This window comes from Arachis hypogaea, chromosome 3 (genome assembly GCF_003086295.3).
Source record: "Arachis hypogaea cultivar Tifrunner chromosome 3, arahy.Tifrunner.gnm2.J5K5, whole genome shotgun sequence".
Classification (NCBI taxonomy): Eukaryota; Viridiplantae; Streptophyta; class Magnoliopsida; order Fabales; family Fabaceae; genus Arachis; species Arachis hypogaea.
The window spans coordinates 50,188,049-50,211,521 of record NC_092038.1 but is presented as its reverse complement, the minus strand read 5'-3'; the positions used below and the strand labels follow the sequence as shown (position 1 = coordinate 50,211,521).

The 23,473-nt window shown below is 40.9% G+C and overlaps 2 non-coding genes across 2 annotated transcripts; both read right to left on the bottom strand.

Moving 5' to 3' along the window:
• Window positions 1-546: 546 nt before the first annotated feature.
• On the bottom strand, window positions 547-654 carry LOC112792970 (small nucleolar RNA R71). Its single transcript, XR_003197685.1, has one exon. It is a non-coding gene; the product is annotated as a small nucleolar RNA R71 (small nucleolar RNA).
• Window positions 655-20,121: 19,467 nt separating this feature from the next.
• LOC112793500 (small nucleolar RNA R71) lies at window positions 20,122-20,229 on the bottom strand. The gene has a single exon (XR_003198186.1). It is a non-coding gene; the product is annotated as a small nucleolar RNA R71 (small nucleolar RNA).
• Window positions 20,230-23,473: the final 3,244 nt, after the last annotated feature.

Here is a 23,473-nt window from a genome sequence, read left to right as displayed (position 1 = left end):
CTGAAAGAACCCTTTGGAGATTAAGAAGGGAGGCAAGAGGAAAAAGGATTATTGGTGCTGAGGAAGAGGAAGAGTACTTCGAACCCAACATGGAAGAGAATTTGGAAAACAATCATGAAGAAGAGGCTCATAATCATGCCAGAGATGGCCATGCAAACCGGGCTGGGCAAGAAAGGAGGGTCTTAGGATCCTATATCAATCCTAATCCAGGAAACTGTAGAAGCAACATTCAAAAGCCCACCATACATGCCAACAATTTCGAGCTAAAACCTCAGCTCATCACCCTGGTGCAGAATAATTGTTCATTTGGAGGAGGTGCTCAAGAAGATCCTAATCAACACTTGACCACCTTCTTGAGGATTTGTGACACAGTGAAGTCCAATGGAGTCCACCCAGATGTCTATAGGCTGCTCTTGTTCCCTTTTTCACTAAGGGACAAGGCATCCAAATGGCTTGAATCCTTCCCAAAGGAAAGCTTAACTAATTGGGAAGAAGTGGCCGGTGAACAAGTTTTTAGCAAGATTTTATCCTCCTCAAATGATCAATAGGCTAAGAACTGAGGTGCAGACTTTTAGACAACAAGATGGTGAGACACTTTATGAAGCATGGGAAAGATTCAAAGACTTGACAAGGAGATGCCCACCAGAGATGTTTAATGAGTGGGTTCAACTTCACATCTTCTATGAAGGTCTTTCCTATGAGTCAAAGAAGGCTGTGGATCATTCATCAGTAGGCTCTTTAAACAAGAAGAAAACCATTGAAGAAGCCATAGATGTCATTGAAACAGTTGCTGAGAATGACTACTTCTAAGCCTCCGAAAGAAGAAACACTAGAGGAGTAATAGAGCTAAACCACATGGATGTACTGTTAGCCCAAAACAAGATGATCACCAAGTAGCTAGCAGATCTTACCAAGAAGGTGGAAGAGAACCAAGTTGCAGCAGCCATCACCTCATCACCAACTCAAGAAGGAGTAAACATAGGAGAAGAAGGTGACTGGGAGCAAGCCAACTATGTGGGAAACTCACCTAGACAAGTCCATGATCCATACTCCAAAACTTACAACTCTGGATGGAGGAATCACCCTAACTTTGGATGGGAAAATCAACAAGACCAAGGGCAAGATCAGAGACGCCACAACTTCAACTCCAACAATAATGCTACTCATCAAAACACCTCATAGAGATATTACCAACATCCATCTAACCAACCTTCTCAACCACCTAATCTCAACCCTCCATCATTAACAGATGATAGGCTTTCAAAGATTGAAGCTCTACTTGAAAACATATGCAAAGAAATCCAAGACAACAAAGTGTTTAAGGAAGAAGTGCGAGCTAATATCAAGAACCAAGGAGAAAACATCAAGAGATTGGAGTCCCAAGTAGGGTACCTATCTCAACAAATTCCCAAACCCACTGATGGATTCCCCAGTGATACAGAGAAGAATCCAAGAGGAGAAACAAAGAAAGTGAGAGGGAAAGAATGCAAAATGATAACCACAAGTGATGAGGGGAGTATGAATGGAGTAGAACACCTCCAAAATAACCAAAAGGAAACCCAGGAGGAAGAAAGCTATGCAACTCAGCTTACATCCACGGAAAAGCTAAAGAAGAAGGAGGTATTGAACCCATATGCACCTTTTCCCCACAGGCTTAAAGGTGGTGTAGCAGGGAGAATGTACTCAAGGTTTCTTGATATGTTTGCATCTCTAGATGTAAATATACCATTCATTAAAGCCCTCCAACAGATGCCTTTCTACATCAAGTATATAAAGGAGCTACTAGCCAGAAAAAGTCCATTGAAGGGTGGACAAACAATCAAGATGAACAAAGATTGTAGTGCTCTCATTCAACCAAGGCCACCCACAAGAAGGAGGATCTAGGGAGTTTCCACATCCCTTGTGCCATAGGAGAAACAATGATTGACAAAGGTCTTTGTGACTTGGGAGCAAGCATCAACCTAATGCCTTTCTCCCTCATGAAGAAGCTTCAAATCAATGAACTAACTCCTACTGATGTAATTATCAGATTGGCTGACAAAACTCAAAAACAAGCAGTAGGGGTGGTTGAAAATGTGCTGGTGAAGGTTGGGAGCTACTATCTTCCCACAGATTTTATTGTTCTGGAAATGGATGAGAATCCTATTTACCCCATCATTCTGGGAAGACCATTCCTAGCCACAGCTAGAGCACTCATAGATGTAGAATGAGGAGAGTTAGTGTTGAGAATACATGATGAGCAGCTCACTTTCAATGTTTTCAACCTCTCACAAGAAGCAGATCATAAAGACAATAAGTTAATGGAGGAGCCAAACAAGGAAGCACAAACAACACAATTGGAAGCCCCATTAGTTGGGAAGCCATATAGTCAAGAAGAACCATGTTCAAAGATGATCCAAGGGGAACCAGAACCATCAGAGTCATGCAAGATCAATAACAAGAATCCACTAGAGAAAGAATCCATAGAAAACAAGACAACATCAATGGAAACAAAGAAGAAAGTTCCAAGGGGATGGAGAAATAAGAAAATTCCTACAAAAAATTTCTCACCAGGTGATGAAGTGATTTCTACATACTTTCCATCTATACCACCTCACCTCCCCACTATTCCATCTCAGCTTCCCCCAGTGTATACCATCAACAAAATCATGTCCTTAGAGCATATGGAGCTTATCAACAAAGCTAATGGACATAGGTTCACTGCAAGAGGGGAGGACTTCAAGCACTATCAGCCACCTTGACAAGAACCAAACATCAAGCTAATGACGTTAAAGAAGCGCTTCATGGGAGGCAACCCATGTTCTATAACTCCTTTCTTAAATTTCTAATAACAACAATAAGGTAATTTCCATGGAAGTTCAAATTAATCTTGACAACTAACATAAAGCCCCTCTACATGTAACTTATAGTACATGATAAGTTTGGTGTTCAAAGCACACCAAGTGTGGTTTGAACACACCTTATGAGGAAAGTTCACTCCCCAAACTTGTTGCACCATGTGATTACAAACAAGTTTGGTGTACCAATGTGCATGCATGGGTAGCTTAATGTTTGATTGATTTGCTTTCATGGAAAACATTTAGTCATATAGAAACAAAAGAAAAAGAAAAAGAAATATTTTATTAGTTCACACATTTTCCCACCAATTTTTCAATTAATTTTCACATTCTCCCTTTTTCGTGTATAGGGAATCAAAAAGGACATTAATGGTACTTGATAGGACAATTGAGGAAGAAGGATTCGGCCACTACACCAAGAGAATTTTACACTTGTCTTCATAGGGAATGTCCTTGGAAGTGTTACCATGCAACATTGGGAGTGGATGGCTTTGGAGACCGAACCAAGACCCTCATAAAAAAGGTGATCCTTTTGCTCATTCAATCTCAAAACCCCAACTGTCCACTATCAAATAACACCATCAATCCACACCCTTCAACAATTGCCATCTCTCTATATAAACCCCTTCACACAATCTTCACGTACACCTTATATCCTCACCTTTCCTCCCTTCTCTCTAAGACACATTCTGCCTCACATCAACCGAATTCCATCTTCAACTTCACAGCCTTCACCATCTTCGCAAACTGAGCCTCACTCATGGCATCATCAAGCTCCAAGAGGGAAAAAGGGAAGGGACCCATGGAGCATCCTCCTTTTGATGAAGTGCGATTTAGAACCTTCTATCATGCACTTTAGTATGGGTGGATGACTGAGAAGGAAATCATTTATGAACTAGGCTTTCAAGTCACAAAAGCCAAGTGCCCAGAAATCATAGAGAAGGTGGAACAACGCATATGGGAGCTCCTCACCGACCCTGTCACAAGGGTGAATGCCACTCTAGTAAGAGAGTTCTATGCAAATGCAGTTAAGCAAGACAAGAAGGATGACTCATACACAAGTTTTGTGAGAGGGGTCATGGTAGACTTTAGCCCCATGACTATTGGTGCACGAAATTGCAATCACACTTTTGCAATCCCGCACAACTAACCAGCAAGTGCACTGGGTCGTCCAAGTAATACCTTACGTGAGTAAGGGTCGATCCCACGGAGATTTTCGGAGTGAAGCAAGCTATGGTTATCTTGTAAATCTTAGTCAGGATATCAAAAATTATCAGGATTGATTGTGAAAAGTAAAAGAACATGAAATAAGTACTTGTTTTGCAGTGATGGAGAATAGGTTGAGGTTTTGGAGATGCTCCATCTTCTGAATCTCTGCTTTCCTACTGTCTTCTTCTTCAAGCACGCAAGGCTCCCTCCATGGCAAGCTGTATGCAAGGGTTTCTCCGTTGTCAGTGGCTACCTCCCATCCTCTCAGTGGAAATGTTCAACGCACCCTGTCACGGCACAACTATCCATCTGTCGGTTCTCAATCAGGCCGGAATAGAATCCAGTGATTCTTTTGCGTCTGTCACTAATGCCCCGCCTTCAGGAGTTTGAAGCTCGTCACAGTCATTCAATCATTGAATCCTACTCAGAATACCACAGACAAGGTTTAGACCTTCCGGATTCTCTTGAATGCCGCCATCAGTTCTAGCTTATACCACGAAGATTCCGGTTAAAGAATCCAAGAGATATCTACTTAATCTAAGATAGAACGGAGGTGGTTTTCAGGCACGCGTTCATAGTTGAGAATGATGATGATTGTCACGGATCATCACATTCATCCGGTTTAAGAACAAGTAATATCTTAGAATGGAAGCAAGCATGATTGAATGGAAAACAGTAGTAATTGCATTAATCCATCAAGACACAACAGAGCTCCTCACCCCCAACCATGGGGTTTAGAGACTCATGCCGTAGGAAGTACACAAGGAAACGTGTAAAGTGTCATGAGGTACAGATACAATGTCAAAAGATCCTATTAATAGTAAACTAGTAACCTAGGGTATACAGAAATGAGTAAATGACGTAAAAATCCACTTCTGGGTCCACTTAGTGTGTGCTTGGGCTGAGCAATGAAGCATTTTCGTGTAGAGACCTTTTCTGGAGTTAAACGCCAGCTTTTATGCCAGTTTGGGCGTTTAACTCCAAGTTTTATGCCAGTTCCAGCGTTAAACGCTGGAAATTCTGAGGCTGATTTGCTACGCCGGTTTGGGCCATCAAATCTTGGGCAAAGTATGGAATATTATACATTGCTGGAAAGCCCAGGATGTCTACTTTCCAATGCCGTTGAGAGCACGCCAATTGGGCTTCTGTAACTCCAGAAAATCCACTTCGAGTGCAGGGAGGTCAGAATCCAACAGCATCTGCAGTCCTTTTCAGTCTCTGAATCAGATTTTTGCTCAGGACCCTCAATTTCAGCCAGAAAATACCTGAAATCACAGAAAAACACACAAGCTCATAGTAAAGTCCAAAAAAGTGAATTTTAACTAAAAACTAATAAAAATATACTAAAACTAACTAGATTATACTAAAAACATACTAAAAACAATGCCAAAAAGCGTATAAATTATCCGCTCATCACAACACCAAACTTAAATTGTTGCTTGTCCCCAAGCAACTGAAAATCAAAATAGGATAAAAAGAAGAGAATATACTATAGACTCCAAAATATCAAGGAAACTTAGCTCCAATTAGATGAACGGGACTAGTAGCTTTTTGCCTCCGAACAGTTTTGGCATCTCACTCTATCCTTTGAAGTTCAGAATGATTGGCATCTATAAGAACTCAGATAGTGTTATTGATTCTCCTAGTTAAGTATAATGATTCTTGAACATAGCTAGTGTATGAGTCTTGGCTGTGGCCCAAAGCACTCTGTCTTCCAGTATTACCACCGGATACATACATGCCACAGACACATAATTGGGTGAACCTTTTCAGATTGTGACTCAGCTTTGCTAGAGTCCCCAATTAGAGGTGTCCAGGGTTCTTAAGCACACTCTTTTTGCCTTGGATCACAACTTTATTTCTTTCTTTTTCTTTTTCTCTTTCTTTTCTTTCTTTTTTTTTCGTTTTTTTTCCACTGCTTTTTCTTGCTTCAAGAATCAATTTGATGATTTTTCAGATCCTCAATAACAGTTCTCCTTTTCCTCATTCTTTCAAGAGCCAACAATTTTTAACATTCTCAAAACAACAAATTCAAGAGACATATGCACTGTTCAAGCATTCATTCGGAAATCAAAAATTATTGTCACCACATCAAACTAATTCAACTAGTTTCAAGGATAAATTTCGAAATCCTGTACTTCTTGTTCTTTTGTGATTAAAGCATTTTTCATTTAAGAGAGGTGATGGATTCATAGGACATTCATAGCTTTAAGACATGAATTTTAAATTTTATTAATTATGAATTAAGAATCAAGACTCAAAAATAGATATAAGATGAGACTAAAAAAAATTAGAAAACAAAAATTTAAACTAGGCTCCTAATGATAGAGGTTTTCACAGAGTTAGGACTCAACAACCTTGATTTTGAGAAGTGGATGCTCCCTCAGCTTGAGAGGAGAGCTTTTGGCGTTTCAACTCTTGGAGTTCACGCCCTTGCTTCTCTTGTTCCTTCAGCAATTTGCAGAGCATGCAGTTCTGATTCTGCTGTTCTTCCTTAAGTTGCTCCATAGTCTCTTGCAGCTTGTTGATAGATGCTTTTAGGCTGGCCCAGTAGCCAATTTCAGGGAATTCAGGGAGGAACTCCTGCGCCCTCCTTTTGATAGAGTTGTCTTGCATTTGTCCTTCCATTGACTTCTTGGTGATTGGATGTTCAATGGGTATGAATTCATCTACTCCCATCTTTACCCCAGCCTCTTTACAGAGCAAGGACATCAAGCTTGGGTAAGATAGTTTGGCTTCAGTGGAATTCTTATTTGCAATTGTGTAGATCTCACAAGCAATCACATGATGAACCTCCACTTCTTTTCCAAGCATAATGCAATGAATCATCACTGCTCTCTTGATAGTGACCTCAGAACGGTTGCTAGTGGGTAGTATGGAACGCCTAATAAAGTCTAGCCAACCTCTTGCAATTGGTTTGAGGTCTCCCCTCTTGAGTTGGTTTGGGACACCCTTAGAATTGGTTATCCACTTAGTTCCAGGGAGGCATATGTCCTCTAGAACTTGATCCAACCCTTTATCTGCTCTCACCATTCTCCTATTAAAGGATTCAGGATCATCTTGCAGTTGAGGCAATTTGAAGATTTCTCTTATTTTGTCCAGATGGAAGTACATAACTTTCCCTCTGACCATGGTTCTGTAGGTACGGTAAGCAGTTCCAGTCATTCTCTGCTTATCTGTTAGCCACAGATTTGAGTAGAATTCCTGAACCATATTCCTTCCAACCTTTATTTCAGGATTGGTTAGAACTTCCCATCCTCTGTTTCGAATTTGCTCTTGGATCCCCGGATACTCATCTTCTTTCAGATCAAATTTTACTTCCGGGATCACTGACCTCAGACCCATTATTTTGTGATAATGGTCTTCATGTTCTTTGGTTAAGAACTTCTCTTGATTCCAAAGATTCTTTGGATTATTCTCTTTCTTTCCTCTTAAATTGGTTTGTTTTCCCTTAGGAGCCATGATCTTGATGAATCTTGGCTTAGTGATCACGGAAAAGCACACCAAACTTAGAGGTTTGCTTGTCCTCAAGCAAAAGAAAGGAAGGAAGAGAGAGAGAGGAAGAGCAAATTCGAATGGTGTGGGGGAATGAGTGGGCTGAACGTGTATTTATAAAGGGGGGAGGAGAGATTTCGAAAAAAAGAAAAATTTGAAAGGAGATTTGAGAAGATATGGAAAGAATTTGAGAGAAGGGTGAGTTTTTGAACAAAATTTGGGATTGATTTGAGAGATTTGAAGAATGATTTTAGATTTTCGAAAATTTGAAAGTGAATGTTGAAAGGTTGAGATGTATTTATGTAGAAAAGTATGGGTAAGAAAAGGAAAGTTTGAAAAAATTTGATTGAAAATCAAAATCGTGGTCCCCCCCACCTTTCTGGCGTTAAACGCCCAGAATGGCATCCATTCTGGCGTTTAACGCCCATTTGGTGCCCATTGTGGGCGTTTAACGCCCAGCCAGGTGCCCTGGCTGGCGTTAAACGCCAGAATTCCTTTATCACTGGGCGTTTTGCTAAACGCCCAGGATGCTGCACACCTGGCGTTAAACGCCCAGAATGGTGCCCATTCTGGCGTTTAACGCCCAAAATGGCACCATTCCTGGCGTTAAACGCCCAGAATGGTACCCATTCTGGCGTTTAACGCCCAAAATGCCCCTTACTGGCGTTTTTTGCCAGTAAGCTCTTTTTCTCTGCTTTTTGAGCTGAATCCTTCTGTAACTCTGTGAATTCCTTCATTTTTGATACTTGCCTCTGTAAAAACATATCATATAACCTCCTAATGACTAGGTTGCCTCCCAGCAAGCGCTTCTTTACTGTCTTTAGCTGGACCTTTACTGAGAATCACTCAAGTCTCAGTTTTGAGCATTCCTGCTCAAAATTGCTTTCAAGATAATGCTTGATTCTCTGTCCATTAACAATGAACTTTTTGTCAGAATCAATATCCTGAAGCTCAACATATCCATATGGTGACACTCCTGTAATCACATACGGACCCCTCCACCGGGATTTAAGTTTTCCTGGAAATAATCTGAGCCTAGAGTTGAAGAGCAGAACTTTTTGTCCTGGCTCAAAGACTCTGGATGACAACTTCTTGTCATGCCATTTCTTTGCCTTTTCCTTATAAATTTTTGCATTTTCAAAGGCATTGAGTCTGAACTCCTCTAGCTCATTTAGCTGGAGTAATCTTTTTTCACCAGCTAACTGAGCATCCATGTTTAGGAATCTGGTTGCCCAGTAGGCTTTATGTTCCAGTTCCAAGGGTAGATGACAGGCCTTCCCATACACCAGTTGGTATGGAGAGGTTCCTATAGGAGTCTTGAATGCTGTTCTGTATGCCCACAGAGCATCATCCAAGCTCTTTGCCCAATCCTTTCTTCGGGCTATCACAGTCCGTTCTAGGATTCTTTTTAGCTCTCTGTTAGAGACTTCAGCTTGCCCATTTGTCTGTGGATGATACAGAGTTGCCACTTTGTGGCTAATTCCATATCTAACCATAGCGGAGTATAGCTGTCTATTGCAGAAATGAGTGCCCCCGTCACTGATTAGTACTCTGGGAACACCAAACCTGCTGAAGATGTGTTTCTGGAGGAATTTCAGCACGGTCTTGGTATCATTAGTGGGTGTAGCAATTGCTTCTACCCACTTAGATACATAGTCCACTGCCACCAGAATGTAAGTGTTTGAGTATGATGGTGGGAATGGCCCCATGAAGTCAATTCCCCATACATCAAACAATTCTATCTCTAATATCCCTTGTTGAGGCATGGCATATCCGTGAGGCAAGTTACCAGCTCTTTGGCAACTGTCACAGTTACGCACAAACTCTCGGGAATCTTTATAGAGAGTAGGCCAGTAGAAGCCACATTGGAGGATTTTAGTGGCTGTTCGCTCACTTCCAAAATGTCCTCCATACTGTGATCCATGGCAATGCCATAGGATCCTTTGTGCTTCTTCTCTGGGTACACATCTGCGGATCATTCCGTCTGCACATCTCTTAAAGAGATATGGTTCATCCCATAGGTAGTACTTGGCATCTGAAATTAATTTCTTTCTTTGCACTCTGCTGTACTCCTGGGGTATGAACCTCACAGCTTTATAATTTGCAATATCTGCAAACCATGGAGCTTCCTGAATGGCAAAGAGTTGCTCATCTGGAAAAGTCTCAGAGATCTCAGTAGAAGGGAGGGACGCCCCAGCTACTGGTTCTATTCGAGACAGATGATCAGCTACCTGGTTCTCTGTCCCTTTTCTGTCTCTTATTTCTATATCAAACTCTTGCAGAAGCAACACCCATCTTATTAGCCTGGGTTTTGAATCCTGCTTTGTGAGTAAGTATTTAAGAGCAGCATGGTCAGTGTACACAATCACCTTTGATCCCACTAGATAGGATCTAAACTTGTCAATGGCATAGACCACTGCAAGTAGTTCTTTTTCTGTGGTTGTGTAATTCTTCTGTGCATCATTTAGAACACGGCTGGCATAATAAATGACGTGCAAAAGATTGTTATGCCTCTGTCCCAAGACTGCACCAATGGCATGGTCACTGGCATCACACATTAGTTCAAATGGCAATGTCCAATCTGGTGCAGAGATGACTGGTGTTGTGACCAGCTTAGCTTTCAGGGTCTCAAATGCCTGCAGACACTGTGTGTCAAATACAAATGGTGTGTCAGCAGCTAGCAGATTACTCAGAGGTTTTGCAATTTTCGAAAAATCCTTTATGAACCTTCTGTAGAATCCTGCATGCCCCAGAAAGCTTCTGATTGCCTTAACATTGGCAGGTGGTGGTAATTTTTCAATTACCTCTACTTTGCCTTATCCACCTCTATTCCCCTGCTTGAAATTTTGTGCCCAAGGACAATTCCCTCAGTCACCATAAAGTGACATTTCTCCCAGTTTAAAACCAGGTTAGTCTCTTGGCACCTTTTCAGGACAAGTGCTAGGTGATTAAGACAGGAGCTGAATGAGTCTCCATATACTGAGAAGTCATCCATGAAGACTTCTAGAAATTTCTCTACCATATCTGAGAAGATAGAAAGCATGCACCTCTGAAAGGTTGCAGGTGCATTGCACAGACCAAAAGGCATCCTTCTGTAGACAAACACGCCAGAAGGGCAAGTAAATGCTGTTTTCTCTTGGTCCTGAGGATCTACTGCAATTTGGTTGTAGCCTGAATAGCCATCCAAAAAGCAGTAATAATCATGACCAGCTAGTCTTTCTAGCATTTGGTCTATGAATGGTAAAGGAAAATGATCCTTTCTGGTGGCTGTATTGAGCCTTCTATAGTCAATACACATACGCCACCCTGTGACTGTTCTTGTAGGAACCAGTTCATTTTTTCATTATGAACCACTGTCATGCTTCCCTTTTTGGGGACAACTTGGATAGGGCTCACCCAGGGGCTATCAGAAATAGGATAAATAATCCCAGCCTCTAGTAATTTAGTGACCTCTTTCTGCACCACCTCCTTCATGGCTGGATTTAGCCTCCTTTGTGGTTGGACCACTGGTTTGGCATTATCCTCCAACAGGATCTTGTGCATGCATCTAGCTGGGCTAATGCCCTTAAGATCACTTATAGACCACCCAAGAGCTGTCTTGTGTGTCCTTAGCACTTGAATCAGTGCTTCCTCTTCCTGTGGATTTAAAGCAGAGCTTATAATCACTGGAAAAGTGTCACCCTCTCCCAGAAATGCATACTTCAGGGATGGTGGTAGTGGTTTGAGTTCAGGTTTGGGAGGTTTATCCTCCTCCTGAGGAATTTTCAAAAATTCCTTTGTTTCCTCTGGTTCTTCTTGATCAGGTTGAGCATTTTTGAAGATGTCCTCAAGCTCTGATTCTAGGCTTTCAGTCATATTGATCTCTTCTACCAGAGAGTCAATAATGTCAGCCCATGCAGTCATTTGGTGTGTCTGGGTGCTGCATAGCTTTTACAGCATTCAACTTGAACTTATCCTCATTGACTCTCAGGGTTACTTCCCCTTTTTGTACATCAATAAGAGTTCGTCCAGTTGCTAGGAAAGGTCTTCCTAGAATGAGAGTTGCACTCTTGTGCTCCTCCATTTCCAGCACCACAAAGTCAGTTGGAAAGGCGAATGGTCCAACTTTGACAATCATATCCTCTATTATGCCTGAGGGATATTTAATGGAGCCATCAGCAAGTTGGAGGCATATCCGGGTTGGTTTGACTTCTCCAGTCAACCCAAGCTTTCTGATAGTGGATGCAGGTATTAGATTGATGCTTGCTCCAAGATCACATAAGGCTGTCTTGGTGCAGGCACCTTCTAATGTGCATGGTATCATAAAGCTTCCTGGATCTTGAAGCTTTTCTGGTAAGCTTTTCAGAATGACTGCACTGCATTCTTCAGTGAGAAACACTTTTTCAGTTTCTCTTCAATCCTTCTTATGACTTAAGATTTCTTTCATGAACTTAGCATAAGAAGGTATTTGCTCAAGTGCCTCTGCAAACGGAATCTTTATTTCAAGAGTCCTTAGATAGTCTGCAAAGCGGGCAAATTGCTTATCCTGTTCTGCTTGGCGGAGTTTTTGAGGATAAGGCATCTTGGCTTTATAGTCTTCAACCTTAGATGCTGCAGGTTTATTCCTTACAGAAGTGGTTGAAGAAGCCTTGTTAAAGGGATTACTGTCAGCACTCTCAGGTGTCTGATCTTCCCTTTGCGTCTGAACGCCAGAATTGGGTGGAAAATGGGCGTTTAACGCCAACTTTTCCCCCTTTTCTGACGTTTGAACGCCAGAACTGGGCAAGGAATGGGCGTTTAACGCCAACTTTCCTTCCCTCTCTGGCGTTTGAACGCCAAAAGTATTCCTCTCTGGGATCTTACTGTCCTCAGAGGGATTTTGAACAGTGGGTTGGTTATCATCTGTCAATTGTTCCTCATTTGGCCTTTTGCTCTTTTGAGCAGTGTTATTCAGTGTCTTCCCACTCCTCAGTTGAACTGCTTGACATTCCTCTGTTATCTGTTTAGATATTTGCTGTTTTGCTTGATTCAACTGCAGTTCTATGTTCTTGTTAGCAACTTTAGTTTCATGGAGCATCTCCTTAAATTCTGCTACCTGTTCTGTCATCAGGAGCAATTGTTGATTAAGCTCAATCATCTGTTCTTGAGGATTAGGATCAGTGACTACTGTCATGACTTCCTCTTTTGGAGAGAACTCATTGCTAGAGTACAAATATTGATTTCTAGCAACAGTATCTATAAGCTCTTGAGCTTCTTCAATTGTCTTCCTCATGTGGATAGATCCACCAGCTGAGTGGTCTAAAGACATCTGAGCTTTTTCTGTAAGCCCATAGTAGAAGATGTCTAACTGTACCCACTCTGAAAACATTTCAGAGGGGCATTTTCTTAGCATACCTCTATACCTCTCCCAGGCATTATAAAGGGATTCATTATCCTCTTGTTTAAAGCCTTGGATGTCCAGCCTTAGCTGTGTCATCCTCTTTGGAGGGTAAAAGTGATTCAGGAATTTGTCTGATAACTGTTTCCATGTCTTTATGCTTGCTGTAGGTTGGTTATTCAACCACCTTTTAGCTTGATCTTTTACAGCAAATGGAAACAGTAATAGTCTGTAGACATCCTGATCCACCTCTTTATCATGTACTGTGTCAGCAATTTGTAAGAATTGTGCCAGAAACTCAGTAGGCTCTTCCTGTGGAAGACCGGAATACTGGCAATTTTGCTGCACTATGATAATGAGTTGAGGATTTAGCTCAAAGCTGCTTGCTTTGATGGGAGGTGTACAGATGCTACTCCCATATGCAGCTGTAATGGGGTTAGCATATGACCCCAGAGTCCTTCTGGACTGATCAATCCCACTTAGGTCCATAGTGGATAAAGGGAAATGATATGGATTGCAAATAGATAAATTTTGTTTTTTTTTTGAATTAAACAAAAAAAAATAAAATAAAAAAAAAGATAAAATAAAAATTCGAAAATTAAAAAGAAAATAAGATCAAAGAAAATTGAGAACTGAATCAATTAGTCAATTAAAAAGATTTTGAAAATAGCAATTAAAAAGATATAATTGAAAAATTTTATGAAAAATATTTGATTTTTGAAATGAGGAAAGAGAAAAACAACAAAATGACACCAAACTTAAAATTTTTAGAAAATCAAACACTAATTTTTCAAAAATTTTTAAGGGTAAAACACAAAGAGGACACCAAACTTAGAATCTTTTACGGATCAAAAAGGGACTAAGGACATGCAAATTCGAAATTTAAAAGAAAAACAAAAGCATGCAATTGACACCAAACTTAAAATATGAAACTAGACTCAACTAAAAGACTCTAAACCAACAAAAATAAAACAGTCCTAATCTAAGCAACAAGATAAGCCGTCAGTTGTCCAAACTCGAACAATCCCCGGCAACGGCGCCAAAAACTTGGTGCACGAAATTGCAATCACACTTTTGCAATCCCGCACAACTAACCAGCAAGTGCACTGGGTCGTCCAAGTAATACCTTACGTGAGTAAGGGTCGATCCCACGGACATTGTCGGATTGAAGCAAGCTATGGTTATCTTGTAAATCTTAGTCAGGATATCAAAAATTATCAGGATTGATTGTGAAAAGTAAAAGAACATGAAATAAGTACTTGTTTTGCAGTGATGGAGAATAGGTTGAGGTTTTGGAGATGCTCCATCTTTTGAATCTCTGCTTTCCTACTATCTTCTTCTTCAAGCACGCAAGGCTCCCTCCATGGCAAGCTGTATGCAAGGGTTTCACCGTTGTCAGTGCTACCTCCCATCCTCTCAGTGGAAATGTTCAACGCACCCTGTCACGGCACGGCTATCCATCTGTCGGTTCTCAATTAGGCCGGAATAGAATCCAGTGATTCTTTTGCGTCTGTCACTAACGCCCCGCGTTCAGGAGTTTGAAGCTCGTCACAGTCATTCAATCATTGAATCCTACTCAGAATACCACAGACAAGGTTTAGACCTTCCGGATTCTCTTGAATGCCGCCATCAGTTCTAGCTTATACCACGAAGATTCCGGTTAAAGAATCCAAGAGATATCTACTTAATCTAAGATAGAACGGAGGTGGTTGTCAGGCACGCGTTCATAGTTGAGAATGATGATGATTGTCACGGATCATCACATTCATCCGGTTTAAGAACAAGTAATATCTTAGAATGGAAGCAAGCATGATTGAATGGAAAACAGTAGTAATTGCATTAATCCATCAAGACACAGCAGAGCTCATCACCCCCAACCATGGGGTTTAGAGACTCATGCCGTAGGAAGTACACAAGGAAACGTGTAAAGTGTCATGAGGTACAGATACAATGTCAAAAGATCCTATTAATAGTAAACTAGTAACCTAGGGTATATAGAAATGAGTAAATGACGTAAAAATCCACTTCTGGGTCCACTTAGTGTGTGCTTGGGCTGAGCAATGAAGCATTTTCGTGTAGAGACCTTTCTGGAGTTAAACGCCAGCTTTTATGCCAGTTTGGGCGTTTAACTCCAAGTTTTATGCCAGTTCCAGCGTTAAACGCTGGAAATTCTAAGGCTGATTTGCTACACCGGTTTGGGCCATCAAATCTTGGGCAAAGTATGGACTATTATACATTTCTGGAAAGCCCAGGATGTCTACTTTCCAGTGCCGTTGAGAGCGCGCCAATTGGGCTTCTGTAGCTCCAGAAAATCCACTTCGAGTGCAGGGAGGTCAGAATCCAACAGCATCTGCAGTCCTTTTCAGTCTCTGAATCAGTTTTTTGCTCAGGACCCTCAATTTCAGCCAGAAAATACCTGAAATCACAGAAAAACACACAAACTCATAGTAAAGTCCAGAAAAGTGAATTTTAACTAAAAACTAATAAAAATATACTAAAAACTAACTAGATTATACTAAAAATATACTAAAAATAATGCCAAAAAGCGTATAAATTATCCGCTCATCAACTATCATGAGAGTGTTGAAATTGAGAAGCATACCCTTTGAAGAGGAGAGCTATCACTCGAGAATAGGCTAAAATCCCAATTATGACCAGATTCTATAGGATATATGTGTGCAAGGAGCAGATTGGGAGAGAGGTCCCAAGGGGAAGCCAAAATTTATAAAAAGAGGAGATCTCCTCCCTGAGGCTAAAGGATGGTTCAAAATTGTAAGGAGATCCATTCTCCCAGCTGGAAACAACTCGAAAGTGAACCTCAAGAGAGCAAGGATGGTGCAATGTATAATGAAGGGAGGAGAGATCAAGGTTCATGAACTTATAGCTCAAGGCATTCAGAAGCTCGCCGAGAAGAGTGACTCTGGAGGAAAGTTGGGTTATCCTAGCACTATCTTCCGCCGTTGCAAACTGGCCAGGGTGATATTCGAAGATGAAAACCCTGAGTGGATAAAGGTTGGTCTTCCACTCACTTATCGCCAGATGCACGCTGCTGCAACTCCATTACCTCCATGAAGGGTACGAAAGAGGCCAGCTCATCAAGCTGAAGAAGAACAACATCCATAAGAGCAAGCTTCAGCCACCCTAAGCATGCACCAACTGCAGGAGGCTATTGACACTTTATCTAGGCAATGCATGGAAAATCAAGAGGCGCAAAGAGAGCTCCAAATACAATCAAGGGATCGCCATGAAGAGTCACTTTCTAGATGGATGAATCAACAAGGGGAGTGGCAAAAACAACTGATGGATCAGCAATTGGAACAAGGAAGACAATGGAATGAATTCTTCCACAACCTAAATCAAAAACATGATCAATAACAAGAAGCCATCCAAAGGCTAATCAACATCCAAGCACATCAAGGAGCACACATTCATGAGATGCATAGGAAACAAAGAGAACAAGCAGATCTTCTCGATGAATATAGAACATTCTCGGAAGGAGTCTATGATGAGCGGATAATTTATACGCTTTTTGGCATTATTTTTAGTATGTTTTTAGTATGTTTTAGTTAGTTTCTATTATATTTTTATTATTTTTTAGTTAAAATTCACTTTTCTAGACTTTACTATGAGTTTGTGTGTTTTTCTGTGATTTCAGGTATTTTCTGGCTGAAATTGAGGGACCTGAGCAAAAATCTGATTCAGAGACTAAAAAGGACTGCAGATGCTGTTGGATTCTGACCTCCCTGCGCTCGAAGTGGATTTTCTAGAGCTACAGAAGCCCAATTGGCGCGCTCTTAACGGCGTTGGAAAGTAGACATCCTGGGCTTTCCAGAAATATATAATAGTCTATACTTTGCCCGAGATTTGATGGCCCAAATTGGCGTTCCAAATCAGCTCAAAACTGCCCAGCGTTAAACGCCGGAACTGGCACAAGAATGGGAGTAAACGCCCAAACTGGCATAAAAGCTGGCGTTTAACTCCAAGAGAAGTCTCTACACGAAAATGCTTCAATGCTCAGCCTAAGCACACACCAAGTGGGCCCAGAAGTGGATTTTTATGTCATTTACTCATCTCTGTAAACCCTAGGCTACTAGTTCTTTATAAATAAGACCTTTTGCTATTGTATTTTTTATCTTTTTGATCACTTTAGATCTCTAGATCATCTTTGGACATCTAGTTCTTAGATCATTGGGAGGCTGGCCATTCGGCCATGCTTGGACCTTGTTCTTATGTATTTTCAACGGTGGAGTTTCTACACACCATAGATTAAGGTGTGGAGCTCTGCTGTACCTCGAGTATTAATGCAATTACTATTGTTCTTCTATTCAATTCAGCTTATTCTTGTTCTAAGATATTCATTTGCACCCAAGAACATGATGAATGTGATGATTATGTGACACTTATCATCATTCTCACTTATGAATGAGTGCCTGACAACCACTTCTGTTCTACAAGCAAACAAGGCTTGAATGTTTATCTCTTGGATCCCTTGATCGGAATCTTCGTGGTATAAGCTAGAATTGATGGCGGCATTCAAGAGAATCCGGAAGGTCTAAACTTTGTCTGTGGTATTCTGAGTAGGATTCAATGATTGAATGACTGTGACGAGCTTCAAACTCCTGAAGGCTGGGCGTTAGTGACAGACGCAAAAGAATCACTGGATTCTATTCCAACCTGATTGAGAACCGACAGATGATTAGCCGTGTCGTGACAGGGTGCGTTGAACATTTTCACTGAGAGGATGGGAGGTAGCCACTGACAATGGTGAAACCCTACATACAGCTTGCCATGGAAAGGAGTAAGAAGGATTGGATGAAGACAGTAGGAAAGCAGAGAGACGGAAGGGACAAAGCATCTCCATACGCTTATCTGAAATTCTCACCAATGAATTACATAAGTATCTCTATCTTTATCTTTATGTTTTATTCATCATCCATACCCATTTGAGTTTGCCTGACTGAGATTTACAAGGTGACCATAGCTTGCTTCATACCGACAATCTCCGTGGGATCGACCCTTACTCGCGTAAGGTTTATTACTTGGACGACCCAGTGCACTTGCTGGTTAGTTGTGCGAAGTTGTGATAAGGAGTTGAGATTACAATTGTGCATACCATGTTGATGGCGCCATTGATGATCACAATTTTGTGCACCAAGTTTTTGGCGCCGTTGCCGGGGATTGTTGAGTTTGGACAACTGACGGTTCATCTTGTTGCTTAGATTAGGTATTTTTCTTCAGAGTTCTTAAGAATGAATTCTAGTGTTTCAAGGTGATGTTCTTATCATCACCAAAGCTGATTGATTTTCATCAATTTAGCTCTTGAATGCAATGTCCTGCTGAAGCTTGGTTAGCCATGTCTAATTCCTTTAGACTAACATTGCATGATTCCTGGAATTCTCATTAAGAATTTTGATATCTTTATTTTCTTTTCCACTTAATTTTCGAAAAAAACCAAAAATATTTCTTGTTTGAGTCTAGTGTCTCATGTTATGTTTGGTGTCAATTGCATGTTTCTGTTCTTCTTGCATTCATTCATGTGTCTTAAGTGATCTTCAAGATGTTCTTGATGATTTCCTTACTTTGATCTTTGAATTCTCTTGACTTGAGTGTTTTGTTATATGCATTCTCATTTTGTTAAGTGTCAGTAGTATACAAACTGCTAAGTTTGGTGTCTTGCATGCATTGTGTATTTGAGTTTAGTTGCATTCTGATTATTCCTCATTATGAAAAAAATCCAAAAAAAAATTTTAATTTGTGTCTTTTCAAGTCAATTATACAGGGAATTGAAGATTCAAAACACAGCAGAGGAATTATACAGAAAAAGGCTGGGCGTTCAAAACGCCCAGTGAGGAAGGCAAACTGGCGTTTAAACGCCAGCCAGGGTGCCTGGCTGGGCGTTTAACGCCCAAAAGGGTAGTGTTTTGGGCGTTTAACGCCCAGAATGGTACGTTAAACGCCAGAATGGATACCATTCTGGGCGTTAAACGCCAGGATGGCACAAGAGGGAAGATTCTGTTTTTAATTCAAATTTTTTTTCAAGTTTTCAAAATTTTTCAAAATCAAATCTTTTTCAAATCAAATATTTTCAATCAAATCTTTTTCAAAATCAATTTCTTCCCATTTTCAAAAATATTTGCTATCAATCAATGATTTGATTCAACATTTCAAGTATGTTGCCTTTTCTGTTGAGAAAGGTTTAATGTTTGAATCATATCTTTTCTTGTTAGCCAAGTCATTAATTTTTAAAATCAAATCTTTTTAAAATGTTTTTCAAATCATATCTTCTCAATCATATCTTTTTAAAACTATATCTTTTCAATCATATATTTTTAATCACATCTTTTTCAAAATAGTTTTCAATTAAATCTTTTTAATTTCTAATTTCAAAATCTTTTTCAAAAATCACTTTATTTTTTTAACTTAGTTTTCGAAAATCAAATACTATTTTTCAAAATGTTTTTAAAATTTTTACTTAATTTTCGAAAATCTCTTCCCCTCTTCTCACATCCTTCTATTTATGGACTAACACTCCTCCTCAATGTATAATTCAAACTCCATCTTTCATTGATAAGTTCGAATTTTCTACTTCTTCCTTCTATTTTTCTTTTCCTCTGACACCTCAAGGAATCTCTATACTGTGACATAGAGGATTCCATATTTTCTTGTTCTCTTCTCTTTCATATGAGCAGGAGCAAAGACAAAAGCATTCTTGTTGAGGCTGACCCTAAACCTGAAAGGACCTTGAAGCGAAAGCTAAGAGAAGCTAAGGCACAACTCTCTGTAGAGGACCTAACAGAAATCTTCAAACAAGAAGAAGACATGGCAGCCGAAAACAACAACAATGCCAACAATGCAAGGAAGGTGCTGGGTGACTTTACTGCACCTACTCCCAACTTCTATGGGAGAAGCATCTCTATCCCTGCCATTGGAGCAAACAACTTTGAGCTTAAGCCTCAATTAGTCTCTCTAATGCAACAGAATTGCAAGTTCCATGGACTTCCATTGGAAGATCCTCATCAGTTTTTAGCTAAATTCTTGCAAATCTGTGACATTGTCAAGACCAATGGGGTTGACCCTGAGGTCTACAGACTTATGCTATTCCCTTTTGCTGTAAGAGACAGAGCTAGGACATGGTTGGACTCACAACCTAAAGAAAGCCTGAACTCTTGGGAAAAGCTAGTCAATGCCTTCTTGGCAAAGTTCTTTCCACCTCAAAAATTGAGTAAGCTTAGAGTGGAAGTCCAAACCTTCAGACAGAAGGAAGGTGAATCCCTCTATAAAGCTTGGGAAAGATACAAACAATTGATCAGAAAATGTCCTTCTGACATGCTTTCTGAATGGAGCATCATAGGTATCTTCTATGATGGTCTATCTGAACTGTCCAAGATGTCATTGGATAGCTCAGCTGGAGGATCTCTTCATCTGAAGAAGACACCTGCAGAAGCTCAAGAACTGATTGAAATGATTGCAAATAACCAATTCATGTACACTTCTGAAAGGAATCCTGTGAACAATGGGACGAATCAGAAGAAAGGAGTTCTTGAGATTGATACTCTGAATGCCATATTGGCTCAGAACAAAATATTGACTCAGCAAGTCAATATGATTTCTCAAAGTCTGTCTGGAATGCAAGCTGCACCAGGCAGTACTAAGGACGCTTCATCTGAAGAAGAAGCTTATGATCCCGAGAATCCTTCAATAGAAGAGGTGAATTACATGGGAGAACCCTATGGAAACACCTATAATCCTTCATGGAGAAGTCATCCAAATCTCTCATGGAAGGATCAACAGAGACCTCAATAAGGTTTCAACAACAATAATGGTGGAAGAAACAGGTTTAGCAATGGCAAGCCTTTTCCATCATCTTCTCAGCAACAGACAGAGAATTCTAAGCAGAGCCACTCTGACTTAGCAACCATGGTCTCTGATCTAATCAAAACCACTCAAAGTTTCATGACTGAAACAAGATCCTCCATTAGGAATTTGGAGGCACAAGTGGGATAGCTGAGCAAGAAAATTACTGAACTCCCTCCTAGTACTCTTCCAAGCAATACAGAAGAGAATCCAAAAGGAGAATGTAAGGTCATTAACATGACCTACATGTCTGAATTTGGAAAGGAGGAAGAGGCATTGAGCGCCACTGAGGAAGGCCTCAATGGACGTTCACTGGCCTCCAATGAGTTCCCTAATGAGGAACCATGGGAATCTGAGGCTCATACTGAGACTATAGAGATTCCATTGAATTTACTTCTGCCATTCATGAGCTCTGATGAGTATTCTTCCTCTGAAGAGGATGAAGATGTCACTGAAAAGCAAGTTTCCAAGTACCTTGGAACAATCATGAAGCTAAATGACAAGTTATTTGGTAATGAGACTTGGGAGGATGAATCCCCTTTGCTCACCAAAGAACTGGATAACTTGACTAGGCAGAGATTACCTCAAAAGAGATAGGACCCTGGGAAGTTCTCAATACCTTGTACAGTAGGCACCATGACCTTCAAGAAGGCTCTGTGTGACCTAGGGTCAAGCATAAATCTTATGCCTCTCTCTGTAATGGAGAAGCTAGGGATCTTTGAGGTGCAAGCTGCAAAAATCTCACTAGAGATGGCAGACAATTCAAGAAAACAAGCTTATGGACTTGTAGAGGATGTTCTGGTAAAAGTTGAAGACCATTACATCCCTGCTGATTTCATAGTCCTAGAGACTGAGAAGTGCATGGATGAATCCATCATCCTTGGCAGACCCTTCCTAGCCACAGCAAAAGCTGTGATTGATGTGGACAGAGGAGAATTGATCATTCAAGTGAATGAAGAATCCCTTGTGTTTAAGGCTCAAGGATATCCCTCTGTAACCATGGAGAGGAAACATGAAGAGCTTCTCTCAAAACAGAGTCAAACAGAGCCCCCACAGTCAAACTCTAAGTTTGGTGTTGGGAGGCCACAACCAACTTTTAAGTTTGGTGTTGAACCCCCACATTCAAACTCTAAGTTTGGTGTTGGGAGGTTCCAACATTGCTCTGAGCATCTGTGAGAGTCCATGAGAGCCCACTGTCAAGCTACTGACATTAAAGAAGCGCTTGTTGAGAGGCAACCCAATGTTATATTTATCTATTTTTCCTTTGTTATTTTATGTTTTCTGTAGGTTGATGATCATGGGAAGTCACAAAATCAATTGAAAAAGCAAAAACAGAATGAAAAACAGAAAGAAAAACAGCACACCCTAGAGGAAGACCTTGCTGGCGTTTAAACGCCAGCAAGGGTAGCAAATGGGTGTTTAACGCCCAGTCTGGCACCATTCTGGGCGTTTAACGCCATAAAGGGGCACCAGACTGGCGTTAAACGCCATGAAAGGGTAAGAAGCTGGCGTTAAACGCCAGAAAGGGGCACCAGCCCGGCGTTTAACGCCAGAATTGGTACAAAGGGGCATATTTGCTCGCCACTTGGTGCAGGGATGACTTTTCCTGGACATCTCAGGATCTGTGGACCCCACAGGATCCCCACCTACCCCACCACTCTCTCTCTTCTTCACACATTCACCAATCACCTCAACGCCTCTTCCCCAAAAACCCTTCACCTATCAAATCCCATCCTTCTCTTCACCACTCACATCCATCCTTCATAAAACCCCACCTACCTCACCATTCAAATTCAAACCACTTTCCCTCCCAAACCCACCCTCCCAAAGCCGAAACCTATCCCTCTCTCCACCCCTATATAAACCCATCTTCACTCCTTCATTTTCACACAACCTAAACACTACTTCTCCCCCTTTGGCCGAACCACAAAGCCATCTCCATCTCCTTCATTTCTTCTTCTTCTACTCTCTTTTTTCTTCTTTTGCTCGAGGACGAGCAAACCTTTTAAGTTTGGTGTGGTAAAAGCATTGCTTTTTGTTTTTCCATAACCATTTATGGCATCCAAGGCCGGAGAAACCTCTAGAAAGAGGAAAGGGAAGGCAAAAGCTTTCACCTCCGAGTCATGGGAGATGGAGAGATTCATCTCAAGGGTGCATCAAGACCACTTCTATGAAGTTGTGGCCTTGAAGAAGGTGATCCCCGAGGTCCCTTTTAAACTCAAAAAGAGTGAATATCCGGAGATCCGACACGAGATCCGAAGAAGAGGTTGGGAAGTTCTTACCAACCCCATTCAACAAGTCAGAATCTTAATGGTTCAAGAGTTCTATGCCAATGCATGGATCACCAAGAACCATGATCAAAGTGTGAACCCGGACCCAAAGAATTGGCTTACAATGGTTCGGGGAAAATACTTAGATTTTAGTCCGGAAAATGTAAGGTTGGCATTCAACTTGCCCATGATGCAAGGAGATGAACACCCTTACACTAGAAGGGTCAACTTTGATCAAAGGTTGGACCAAGTCCTCACAATCATTTGTGAAGAGGGTGCTCAATGGAAGAGAGATTCAAGAGGAAAGCCGGTTCAACTGAGAAGGCATGACCTCAAACCCGTGGCTAGAGGATGGTTGGAGTTTATCCAACGCTCAATCATTCCCACTAGCAACCGGTCCGAAGTTACTCTAGACCGGGCCATCATGATTCACAGCATCATGATTGGAGAAG